The 13,197-nt window shown below is 43.6% G+C and overlaps 1 long non-coding RNA gene across 1 annotated transcript; it reads left to right on the forward strand.

Moving 5' to 3' along the window:
- The first annotated feature begins 5,353 nt into the window (after window positions 1–5,353).
- LOC107210098 lies at window positions 5,354–12,964 on the forward strand. Its single transcript, XR_004499238.1, has 4 exons — window positions 5,354–5,442; window positions 9,750–9,836; window positions 10,791–10,828; window positions 12,658–12,964. It is a non-coding gene; the product is annotated as an uncharacterized LOC107210098 (long non-coding RNA).
- Window positions 12,965–13,197: the final 233 nt, after the last annotated feature.

Here is a 13,197-nt window from a genome sequence, read left to right on the forward strand (position 1 = left end):
ACCTCTCTCAGGTGGGTGCTGTTTGCAGGGCAATCCCTGAGCTCACCAAGGTCTATTTTGTTTTTATTTTCAGAATTAAGCTCTGGTTCACTTAGTGCAAACTTCAAGGATAACATCAGGTAGATGCTGGGGCATTCACACGCACCATAAAGCTGGTATCCATTGTAAATATGGTACACACAGTAAATAGGTGCTAAAAGAACAAGATTTTTGTGTTTCTTCTCACTTTCCCTTCATTTCTTCTCTCTCATCTCTGTTATTTTGGGGTAGTGAGGTGCTGTTTTACCTCACTGCTTTAAGAGCTGCTCTGTTTGCATGTCCCTGCTGAGGCAGTGCCTAACAGGGGATAGTGAGGCTCCCTGAAGGAATTCCCCAAAAGATAACCTTAATTACTGTTTCCAGCTGTATGGAAATGTGCCTGCCCCTGGCAATGCAGGGGACGATGCTGAATGGTGACAACACTGTCCTCCACCTCCTGAGCAGAATAACTCTTGATCTTTCCTATTTCAGCACGTGGAGGGGCTGAGCCTGTCTCTGGATGTCCCTACATCTGCTTGCCCTCATAAATTATATCTGTACTGAGAATTTTCTCAGTGATTTTGCTTCAGGAAAAGGCAAGAAGCATGGGCACTTAATAACAGCTCCAGCCCAGAGCTGATCATCAAAGCTGTCCTGGTTTTTAGAAAGCCTCACAGAAAGTGACTGAGCCACGGCATTTGCAGGTGGAATTTAATGTAAATTAAAGATGAAATTCAAGTTGAAATATGCAGAGTGACTGAGCCCAGGAGTGGCTGGGCAGTGCTGCTGGCAGGGCAGGTGAGGGAGGGCAGGGAGAGCTTTTCCAGCTGCTGTTACTGATTCCTGTCCCTCTGGAACTGGTCAGGAAACGCTGTCAGCTGCCTGCACTTTGCAGTGACAGGATTTGTCTTTATTCCCCCCAAATAATGTGTCTGCATGTGTTGTGGAGTGGGACAGAGGATGGTGCTTTAGCTCACAAATGGTAATTTTGTTCGTTGTCAGGGGTTTTTGCACACAAAATTCGATTTTTGTTTTTGCAAACAAAATTTGATTTGATTGCAACAAAGTCGATGTTGCCTGAGCCCAGGTTGAGGCTGTAGGTGGTTTGGAGCTGGGCTGTGGCCACACTCCAGCCAGCCCTGGGTTTAATGAACCTGCTGCCATCTCTGCATGCCCTGTGGGACCCTCAGCTCTTCACTCTCTGCTGCTGAGACAAATTTATTCACATGTGGTGCTGCTTTTATTTGGGGAGAGGGGCTTTTTATTGAGAATATTTGCTGGTTTCTAGCTCTGTTTCTTTTTCCTTGCCTTTCCCACCCATAAGAATGCCTTTCCCTTGCTCCTGTTGTGCTGGAGGTGAGCTCTGCTGTTGATTAAACAGGGATTGATGCAGAATTCCCTCACCATTACCCTGTACATTTTTACATGAGAACAATTTATGTTTTACCATCAGTTCCAGCAGTTCAAACTGCTCCAAAAGCAGGAACTTAATGCAGTTGTGCTCTTGAAGGACTTGACATAACATTTAATTCTGCAAATGGCAGAAGTGCTGAGGAATTTGGAGTTTGGGGGTGCCACATGTTTGTACTGGGAAAAGCCATGATGTAAATGCAGTTATTCTTTGGTAGAACTTCATTTGGGCAGCTGAATCTGCCTGCAATGGAGTTGGGATGAGCCATATCCATGCTAGGAAGGTGTTTTTAGCAAGGTTTTGTATTTCAGACAGCCCTTACATAAAAATGATGAGTTAATAGCATTACCAGAATTTCATGCCTTCATGCCCACAATTTAATCTACAATTTATGGTGTGATCCAAACCCTGCAGCTGCTACAGGGAGAAAACTTTTCTCCCTACCTTAGGAATTGCTCAGCATTTCCCTTTTGTAACTCAGCAGAGTGGAAAGCACTGGGGAAGACTCCTTTATAAAGGGCTGGAGAGCAGCGTGGTCCCTTTGGTTCCTCTCTGCAGGAAGGGAAGCAGGACCCCACATCCACAGGGTTTTTGCAAAGCCCCTCCATCAGGACAGGGTCATGGAGAGTCCTCAGTGAAGATACTCAGGAGAATTATCAGAAAATTCCTTTCAGGGATGAGTAATGAGGATCCCAGTGCTTTGACTCTGAGCTTACTCAAGTGAGGAAGAGCTTTGAGATTTAACTTCCTTGCTTTTCTGTGGTAATGTAATTGTATCTCTGGCAGGAGATCCATGCAGTGACATTCAGAACAGGAACAATATTCCTAGACAGGAAATATCTTGGCAATAATTAGAAAAAACCCCTCCAAAGAGAAAAATAATAAATGGAGATGCTCTAAAATAAAATTTAAAAAGCACATACATTTTTTGACAAATCTCTTCACCTAAGCCATGCAAGGCTGAGAGATGCCCAGCATGAATGTTTGTCAGGAGACTTATTTTTTTAGGAAACAATCTTTTCAAAGTTTCAGAGCGGAGGTCACCACTAAAATTGGCAAGTTGGCCATGTAATTTCAATGCCCTCCATGGACACCTTGCTTCTCAGAGATGTATCACTCGCTCTTCCCCAATATTTTATTTTCCTTGCTGTGGAGGTGATCCCAAGGCAGGTGTGAGGGTCATCCCTGTCTCAACCACTCTGGAAGTTCATGGGCTGTGCTGGTGGGTTTCATTTGCTGCTTTTTTAGGCCAGGATAGATCACCTAAAGGGGCCTAAAAGGGTTGTGCCAATGGGAAAAATGTACACTGGTCACTGCTTCAAGAAGGTGGATGATAAATCATAGAATGAGTTAATGGTTTGTGTTGGAAGAGACCTCAAAGATCATCCCCATCCATCCCCAGCCATGGCAGGGACACCTCCCACTGTCCCAGGCGCCCCAAAACCCGGCCAACCCGGCCCTGGGCAACGCCAAGGAACCAAGGGAAACCCCAACCGCCCCGGGAAATCCGGGCCAAGGCCCGCCCACCCTCACAGGGAAGAATTTGTTCCCAATATCCCATCTGATCCCACTTAAACCTTTCCTTTTCCACTGGGGCTATTGTAGAGGGTCCTGTTCACAGCCAGAATTCCCTATAATGAATTTTAGGGACAAATCTGGGTCTCTTCTGGAGAAGATGCTGAGCCTTCCTCAGACAGGGAGAACATTGCAGGTATTTCTTACTCTTCCTTACCTCCCTGTGAAAAGTCACATTTTTCTTCAAATTTGCTGAGAAATTTATGGCCAAACCCAGGCAACCCCAAAAATCTGATGGTGTGGGGATGAGAGCAGGCTGAGTGTGTGCAGTGGGAAATCCCAGCACTGAAAACATTCACACTTTATGCAACACTTTGGATTTCTTTAGCATGTGATTAATACAAAATGCTTCTAGAGAAGGAAAATCAGCTGGTTCTCACAGCCCCAGCACTCAGCACCCCAGCAATTTGTACTGATAGCTCCAGGCTAACTATATTTTTTTCTTGACAATTTATGCTGTTCAGTCCAAAGCAGGAGATATAATTTGTCTGTAGATTCATGGACAGAATGAAAAGTTGGCTTCCAACAGGATCTCAGGGCTCCACAGAAGGACTCTTGCTGTGGTCTGGTGCAATGTTGTTCTTTTATCATCAGATTTGAGCACTAAAACTCTTCATTATAAGAGGCATTGCTTCGATTCCATTTCCAGTGTTATTTATTGTTATTTCTAAAGCTATTATTTGGTGCATAACATTATTCCTAAGTCAGTCAGCAGGTCTGAACATGAAAATGTTGAGATGCAAATTGCTGATATCTGGCACTGAATATGGATGTTTGAAACCAAACTCTGCTACTTGTGAATAATCATTACTCTTAGCTCTCAAATCTCCAACTGTTTAAAAGACAAAGTTCATTAAGTTAATTATAATTTCTTGATGGCAAATCATCTTCTTGGCAAAGTCACTCTATATGGGAGAGCAAAAAAGCTGCAACGTAATCAGATGCTGCTGGAGAAAGAGGTTTAAAAAGGCAAAATGATTGAAATTAGTGCATTTTTAAACTCAAGGCAAAGGCAGTGTGTGCCAATCCCAGGTTCTCTGTGCCTTTCCTTTTGTCAAACAATTGATTTTTGTGTATTGTTTTTAAGTCGGCCACTACAATGGGTAATTCATCATCACTGGGAGATAGAAACTCAAGCAGTCTCCAAAAATAATTGAATTTTTCAGAAATTCTCTAAGGGGGTGAAAAATCCATAACAGCCATTAAATCCTGCTCTTTGTAGAAGGAATATGAAATATTACAATTATGTTCAAAAAGAAAAAGAAAAACAACCCTCTTTAATTCCAGTTGCTGAATCTAGCAGGAGTAATTCGGTGTTTTGTTATGCTGCTCTATAGTTTCAATGGAATTTGAATGGAAAAATGTGATAACACATATCAAAAGATGTCATTTATAAGGGGAGAGAGGAAGCTGTTTAGGAATTCCTGTCAAATTCAGGCAGGAGATTACAGCCTTGATCTGGAGCTGTGCTGGGATCTGCACATGAATTGGTGCTCCATAAATGAGGGAGCGTTTGGTGCCTGCCCTACTCTGGAATTTGTATGGGATCTTCATTTTTAGAACATCTCCAGATCTCCTGTCATTCCCAGGATTTGCTCTGCAATTTCAGGCCATGGGAAGGAGGAATATCCACCTTGGAAAACCCATCTGCTCTTGGCATCATGGCACAGGAGTAGCACCAAGAGCAAGAGTGGGATCCAGGCTTGAGCTCTTTATCAGGAAGGTTTCCAAAACACATGAGGGAATTAAGACAGCTTCTCTAAGGTATTTTGTTCCTCTACCTGTAGGATTTGAGTTGCCCATCATCTTCAAAAATGGATCAAAATTCTTTATAATTCTGGTGTTTATTAGTAAGACTTGAGGTCTAGTGGTCATACACCGAGTATTTGCTATCTGGGAGAGATATCCCAAATTTCTGCGCTTATAAAGGGCTCACAAAGATTAAGACCCATGTTTTTGGAAATGGACTTACACTGGCATGGGTTAAATGGGAAAGGAAGAAGATATTGAGGAGTAAATAGAGCTGTGGTAATTCATTACCAGCTGTTTTTTCTATATACATAATAGCATGCTGTAAAGCAATAGATCATGTGAGATGAAGCCATAGCATGACAAGATGGATCATTTAAGATATTAAATGATGCTTTTCTGTGTACTGTTGTTATCCAAAGTCTATTAAAAAAGTATCGGACAGGATATTTTTTCTCATCACTCTTGTGTGCTTAGACCTGGCTTAGTAAATCCACTGCATCATTAGCTCCTGCCTGAGTTCAGCTTTTAGAATAGTGTACAGTTCTGAAACCATTTCACTGAAAATTGATATTTTGTTTGTGTGTTCTAGGGAAAAAAATCATTTGGGAACAAAGGAAAGAAGTGCCCATGCTGTGCTACAGGATCCATGCCCAGATCTAGTGGGAAATGGCGTTATTTGAGTTCAGGTACAAAGATTGATTTGTGTTGGCTCTTGAGATGCTTCCCCTGGTTGCTGTGGGGGTTTGCTTACTCCCAACAAGGGTACAAACCCCAAACCGCGTGTGGGGCAGGGTGGGGACACGGTGCAGGAGCCCTGCTGAAGGATTAGCAGTTCCTTTTGAAGTCCTCTGACGATGCTCCAAGCTTCAGGCAATAAATCACAGGAGCCCAGAATGGTTTGGGTAGGAAGGGAAGCTAAAGATCACCCATTCCACCCCCTGCCATGGACAGGGACACCTTCCCCTATCCCAGGTTGCTCCAAGCCCCATCCAACCTGGCCTTGGAGACTTCCAGGGATGCAGCCAGAATATTTAACTTAAGCCCAGAGTTATTTCTGTGGTAGCCAAGAAAATATTCAGTGTGTTTGGCATTATCTGTCAGATTTTATCTGAAGCTGTCCCTAACAGTGACTCCCAGCTCTGCTTTGAGGCACTGTCACAAAGCAAGGGTCACTGGGTTGCCACCCTCGCTACCCCCCTTGGAGAAAAGGAAGAGTGACTGCCAGTAATACCCTTGGCTTTATGAAGTGGAAACATCTTTATTTGCAAAGGCCACTGGGATCATAAATTTGAGGCAGGGTTGATGGGGAGCTGGGTTATAACCCGAGGGGGGAAAGCACCGCTCACTTCCAGCCACCCAACGCCCAGCCGAGCTTGGCTCAAGTCTTTACTCTTTAATTAAACCACAAGCTCTCGTTTTTGGCTTTTCCCAAATTTTTTCAACCTCTGTCTTGCACTTTGCTGTCCTGCTTCTTGTGTCTTGAGGCATTTTGGGTTTCTGAGGCGCGTTATGAGGCGGGATTGTCTTCCGCTGAGGAATTAACTACTAGCCAGTGTTGAAAGAAGGATATAGGATTTCATGGACCAGCGGGCTAATACGATGTGAAATCCTATTTTCCTATCATCCAAGTGTCCACAGAATTCCAAGTTAATGTACTCTATCTTATATGGTTGCCACCTGTTTATATTATCAGTAGTTTGAATATTTAAACATGACACACTCCATTTCCTACCAATTTGTCTGCATTTCCAGAATGGATTCTCCCAGTGTTTCCATACTTAATTTTTTGTCTTCTTTTTCCCTCCAAAATGAGAGCTGTGGCCTAGCATGACTACATTTAAATTTTCATTAAAAAATTATATAGTTCACAGCACAGATTTAATTGATCACACCCTTACCTGGTGTAAATCAACCCGAGCAACGTTAATCCTAACAAGTTTTCTCACCAGCTGAGGATCTGCTCCTGTGGATTTTTGTGTTCTCAAAGCTGGGGAAGAGCAAATCTTCAAAAAACATCTTTGAAGATGGCTCCCTTTCAGCTGAAAATCCCATTTTGCCGTCATATGCACATCTGGGGAAGATCATAAATCTGACGTGAACAGCCCCCGCTTTGGGTGCATACATTTAAATATCTGATGATCCCAGGGCCCGTGGAGCTCAGCCGGGTGGGTGGGTGGCTGTGAACACCCCGACTCGCACGGGGTCGTTGGATCATTCCCGCATCTGGACTAATAAATGGCAACTGCAGTTAATGGAGAACAATGAATCTTGGAACAAAGGGGGGAAATCGCGCATCTGCTGAAGGAAAGATGTGCCGAATACTGATTAGGAAAGAGATCTGGGAGTTGTTGGGGAAAATCTCTAAAGCATTCAGCTTAATGTGCAACTGCAGAGAAAAGGGCAAGCAGAACGCTGGCTTGTAGTGCTGGGAGAAGGCAATATAAATCAAAGCAGCTGCCTTTGTTTCCATCAGGCATTGTTTTGACATCACCCAAAGAACTGAACTTTATTTGCTATTGGCCACTCTGGCTTCAGAAGAATGTATTTCTTACTGGAGGGGATTTGCTGTGCACTAAAGTAAATTACCATCTTCTGCATTTTAAGATAAGGCAGAGGAAGAAACAGAACAAAAATCAGCTCATTAAGGAGTAAAGCGACCACTCTGATTGGGGCAATTGTTGTCAGAGAAGAGCAGTCTACAACTTGACCTGAGGTTCAACTTCAGGAAAAAGACAGGATGTGGAAGTATTACCTAAAACGTGGTTAATTCAGATTGAGAAATAAGTGTTTTGTTGAAAATCTCATTTTGAGCAACTCTAAAATGATGTGAGTTATCGCTACAAAGACAGCAAACGATAGAGGAAAATGTAACTGCTGGGGAATGAAAAGACCAGGATAATAAGCTCAGTGCTCTTATCTGCTTACCAGCATTTGGATTTTGTCATGTTTTAATTTTACAAGATTCCCAGACCAGAGGAGGGATGATGCTTTCCTCATCCCTGGATAACTTTTCACAGAATCCCAGAATCACTGAGGTTGGAAAATCCCTCCAGAAGCATCGAGCTCGAGCTGTGCCCAATCCCCACGTTGAGGACTGGGTGTCACCTCCAGCCCTTCCTTGGGCACTCCAGGGATGGGGACCCCAAACCTCCCTGGGCACTTCCAAGGCCTGATTACCCTTTCCATGGGGAAATTCCTGCTCTGCCCCCCCTGAGCCTCCCCTGGCCCAGCCTGAGGCCGTTCCCTCTCCTCCTGTCCCTGTTCTCTGGAGCAGATCCCAATCCCCCTGGCTGTCCCCTCCTGTCAGGGACTTGTGCAGAGCCAGAAATTCCCCCTGAGCCTCCTTCTCCCATTTTTCATTTCCATCCAGCCCCAAAACCTCTCAGAACATCTCAGTTCCACCAACCAGGCACTCCTCACCTTCCTGTCTATCCATCCCCTGTCTCAATTTCTGACTCTGATGTATTATTTTTCAGAATTATTCCAACAGAAGTCAAACAACAGGAATAAATTAGGGAAGAGTGGTGAGCTGAACAGTTTTCACTTTAACAGTATTTTAATAATCAGCAAAGTCACCCATGTATAGTAATGATAAATTGCTTTGCTACAGGCTAATATAAACTTTACAAGTATAATAAATATTTCTGCTTGGCTAAGAAAACTGAAAAACTGGAAACCTCTTAAATATGTGCATCAGAATGAATGAAGATAAAAACCTGGGGAATATTTTTTTAAATGGTTTTTTTTTGTACATTAAATCTCAACCTGTCTTTATGGAAACAGGGATTTGGGTCACTGATGTGTTTATGGTCTAGCTGAAATCAAGGAGATATTGGCATCACATAGGTGCAAAACTTAGATTTATTTCTTTTCATGTTGCTGTTATTGGGATGGGATTAAAAGATTCAGGGTTATTTAAAAGAAATATGTCCATTTCAGATTTTTCAGCTGGAGATTTGCTTGTGGCACACTGTGTTGTTGAGTCAATAAAACCCAATCCTTTTCGTAGGAGAGCCCTTTCTTTGGAGAGTTACAGATGTGATCCAAATCAAAGACAGTATTTATGAGAGACAGAATGAAATTTTTATAACAGCCCTGCAAAATTAGATTTTAGAAGTTCCCACTTCCCATCAGCTGCCAAGGGATGAAGGAACTCAATATTGCAGTACCAGGAACAGCCTGGTATGAAAATACAGGTAATAAACACAGAAAATAGTAATAATTTTATTAGGTCTTTTAATCCCATTTATGGTTGGTTGGAAGTTAACTGGGAGAAAAGGAAGAGCTTCACCCCACTTGAAACCTGGGATTCCAAGCTGGCTTCCAGCTTTGTAGTCAGTGCTCGTGACACCAGCCTCTCACTCATTCCACAGAGAGCATTTTCCAGCTTTATTCAGTTTTCTTTCCAAAGTTATTACGTTTCTCTCCCGCTAAGAAACCTCTAACTTCAGTCAGAGCATCCAGCTGCAGCAGCCTGGATTTCATCTGTCTCTTTTCCCCCTGGATATTGTCAGTCACTTCCATCTCAGCAATCCTTTATATCAGACCTGTTTCATCCAGGCTTTCCCAATATTTTAAAGAGAGATGCAGTTTTTATATGACTTTGGAATAAATGCCAGGGCGTTCCTGCATCTCCCTGTGTACATTTCCATCGAGCTTTTCTTTCCACTGCCTTGTATTGATTTTTTCCTGTGCATCTTTTGTTTTGCTTTGTTGATAGAAGTGGTGGATGGGGGAAAAAAGCTTTCCAGTTTTTGCCTCTGGTTTTATTTCTTCATCACCTTTTCCCTTCTTTCTCTTTTCATCCCAGCTCTGTCTCCACAGGAGTGACAAGGCACTGCTGAGGGTTGATGTCATCAGTATTTTCACTTCCTCTGTGAGGGACAAATGTTAGGGAAACAGGTGCAGAATAATCTTCTGCCAACACCATAATCCCCATTGTGAAAGATCTTTGCAAGGTCAAATTATAACAAAGGATTTGTATATTTTCCAGATCTGGCCCTGGAGAGGTGTGGCATCATTCAGTTTATCCTTAGGACAAGGAGAGCTGGAAATCTGAATTGACCTTTTGATCTCAACCGTAAGTTTGCAACAAAATCTTGCTGATTGTCTCCTCCAATTTTGTTTTATATTTCCTTCTGTATTATTTGATATATGGGCATGACTCCTGGAAGTGCAATTCCTGTCAGGAACAAGCAGTATTCTGTCTTTGCACCAAAAAAAGGGAGGATGCTGAACTGCAGGAGGGCTTTGGGTGCCATTCTGGTTCATTGCCCTCTTCTCCTGACTTTTCAACTCTGCTGAATAATTTCAGTCATTTCTGATTTGTGTAAATGCTGTGGACAAAAAATCATTCTGTGAGAAGCAGCAGCTTTCTAATTGCTGTGTGTGTTTGTAGCAGATGAGACACTGGGAGCTGGGAGGATAAAAATGAGAGCAGGTTTTTGTGCTGGGGTCAGAGCTGGGCTGACCCCTCTCCTTGGCCCTTTTACCAGTGCTCCGTGTCTTCTGTAGCTCATAGTGGCTTCAGTGCAGGAAGTAGCACGTTCAGGAGCTTAATATCCAAATAAATATGACTAGAGGGAACAACTGCAACTCATTCACTCCCTCATTTTGTAAGAGTACACACAGACTTGAAGCTTGATCGCCAGGGATGCTCAGGAGGCACTTCCAGCACTGTAAAATTGTCTGTGCACATCCTCGATGCTCTTGGGATCAAACCAACTCCCTGTTCCTCCCTGGGCAGCCTGGAGGTGGCTGCAGAGTGGGCCAGCAGGTCCTGCAAGGTGTGGGGCAGTGTTGGTGACCCGATCTTGCCCCTTCCACCCTGTGGTGACAGCTCCCTCCTGCTCCATCCCTCGGGAGGTGTGGGGAAACCCACTGCTCACCCTTGGGGAACTGTGGTACCAATCTGTGATGTGATTTACTAAAAACACAACATTTAGCCCCTTGTGTCAGGAAGAAAAAATGGTTTCATGAAGTTCTCACTTGGCATAAAACACAGGGAACTCAATTTTTTTCTTTGTTTTCTTAGGCAAGGAGGAATCCATGGATCTGTTGCACAGAAGGGAGGTGGGTCATACCCTGCTTTCTCTAGGAGGGCCTCTGATGATTCTTCCAATTGTTTTTCTGTTTCAAACACCCATTTTATTGCTCTTGCTGCCATAAACAGTGCTGGTATTCCTGCTTGGCACAGCACAAGCTTTTCCTGACGGGGCAGTAAGACATTCCCAGTAGAAGGAATTCACAATCCCCACCCATGCTGGGAACACCTCACGTCCCCTCTCTGTTTGCACAGGAGAATGGTGCAGGCAGTGGGGATTAATTAGGATTGATTCCTGCTGTCTCAGTGGCACACATGGATTCTCCTATAATTGAGAGAGATTCCAGTGATGGAATTGAGCTGATTAGGCTGAACAAAGTAATGTTGCATCCACATGCATCCTGCCTCCATGTAATTAGAATTGTTGGTCTTCCAAGAGCAACTGGGAGCAGAATACCGGGAACTAAAGGATTCTGTTCATGTTTAGGAGCACAAGGTTCCTTCTCCAAAGTACTTCTGGTCTAAAAGGAAAATTAAAAGGTGAGAACAGCAAGAGAAAGAAGGAGGTGAAGGATTTTCCTGGGATTATATCACAGCATAAGTGCTGTACTGGGTAGAATGGAAATGTCCAGGGTTTCTGGTCCTGCATTTTTCCCACTGTGTTACATTCAAAGGCTTTTAGCCACTGGGGTACAAACACCTTTAAATTCATCTTTTTTAAGGTCTCTGTGCCTTTAAAAGCAAAAGTAAAATACTGGCTTGTAAAGGGGGACTGAAAGGATGTCAAACACTTGTGCAGGTGAATCCCTCCCTGCATGATGTCACCCTGCTTTGAAAATCAGCAAATTGTCAGAGGATCTGTAATGGAGGCACACAAAAGTTGATATTTTATTTGCAATTTGCTGTCTAGGAAAATTCTAGCAAATTTTATTTATTTTTTTTTACCCTGAACAGTGCTGTCCTTAGTCCTGGACAGGTGAAATCTCATGGCAAACCTCCTTAAAAGAGAGATTTCTTTTTGTTGTTGTTCTTCATGATTTATTGAGGTATTTGAAAGGTTTATGGCAAAAGGAGCTCTGCCATCCCACATTTACATAAGCTTCTTATGTCTGACAATACCTTTGTTTGTTCCTGAATACACCACGTATTTTTCCTCCATGTTTTAATGTGGATTCACATCAGGGGATGATAAAAGCATTTGAAATTAAACAGTTCCTGAGTTAACCACAGCACCTTCTTTCAATTAGGCCTTCATACATTATAATAATCCCTATTTTGAGATTATTCTGCTATGTTAATGGAAGATTATAAGCAAGAATGCTGAGAAAACCCCTCTCCCCCACCCAATTAACAATTTATCCTCTGAATCTTTTCATGTAATGCCTTTCAACCTACTTGGATCCAGTTCTGCCTTTACCTCTCTGAGTGTCACAAATGTTGCACATTTGTGATGAAAAATTTCTGGGCACTGATTTTAAAACAGTTGGGTTTTGGCAAAATTCTTTCATTCCTCATCAGCACCTGGGATTCAAAATTCAGTCAGATGAACTGTTAGAGCAAGATGTGTAATGAGCAGCTGAAGGAAGGGGATGGGGCCCCCTGAGGACACTTTTATTTTATCAGCATTTTCTGGAAAATGCTCACAACTGAATTTACCCTAAAGAGAAAAAGGAGTTTACATGCCACACCGGTCTGTGCACTCGTTTTGGGTTAAGTCTGAGTGATAAAGGCAAAACCATGTATTTGTTGGAGATAATGCTCAGTAGTCATGGCCTTTCAGAGCCCTGTGGAGGGGAATAACACTCTGCATCATCTTGGATTCCTGCTTTGCCAATTTGTTTCTTTCCTGCATCCAAAGAGCTTTTTGTAGGCTGGGAACTGTCCCTGCATCTCCTGAGTGCTGCCTGGGAGGGTGGATGTGCTGGAGAGCGAGGTGCTGCCCTGAAGGAGGAAAAAGCTCCAGTGGATGCATGGAACTCGTTCAAGGTGGTGAGAACTCCTCGTGGAATCCCAGGAGAACTGGAGGAAGAGTGGGGGGAACTGGAGGAAGAGTGGGGAGAACTGGAGGAAGCAGCACGAGCCATGGTGGGGGATGAGGCCTGGAGAGTGATTTTTGACAGGGCCAGGCAGTGATGGATGGCAGGGAATGGTTTTAAACTAAAAGGGGAGGGATTTTGGTTTGAGGCTAGGAGGAATTGTTCCCTGTGAGGGTGGGCAGACCCTGGCACAGGTGCCCAGAGCAGCTGTGGCTGTCCCTGGATCCCTGGGGGTGCCCAAGGCCAGGCTGGACAGGGCTTGGAGCAGCCTGGGACAGCGGGAGGTGTCCCTGCCATGGCAGGGGTGGGAGGTGGGGTTGAATAATCTTTAAAGTCCTTCCAACCCAAATTCCTCTGGGATT

The sequence above is a fragment of the Parus major genome, chromosome 12 (assembly GCF_001522545.3).
Source record: "Parus major isolate Abel chromosome 12, Parus_major1.1, whole genome shotgun sequence".
Classification (NCBI taxonomy): Eukaryota; Metazoa; Chordata; class Aves; order Passeriformes; family Paridae; genus Parus; species Parus major.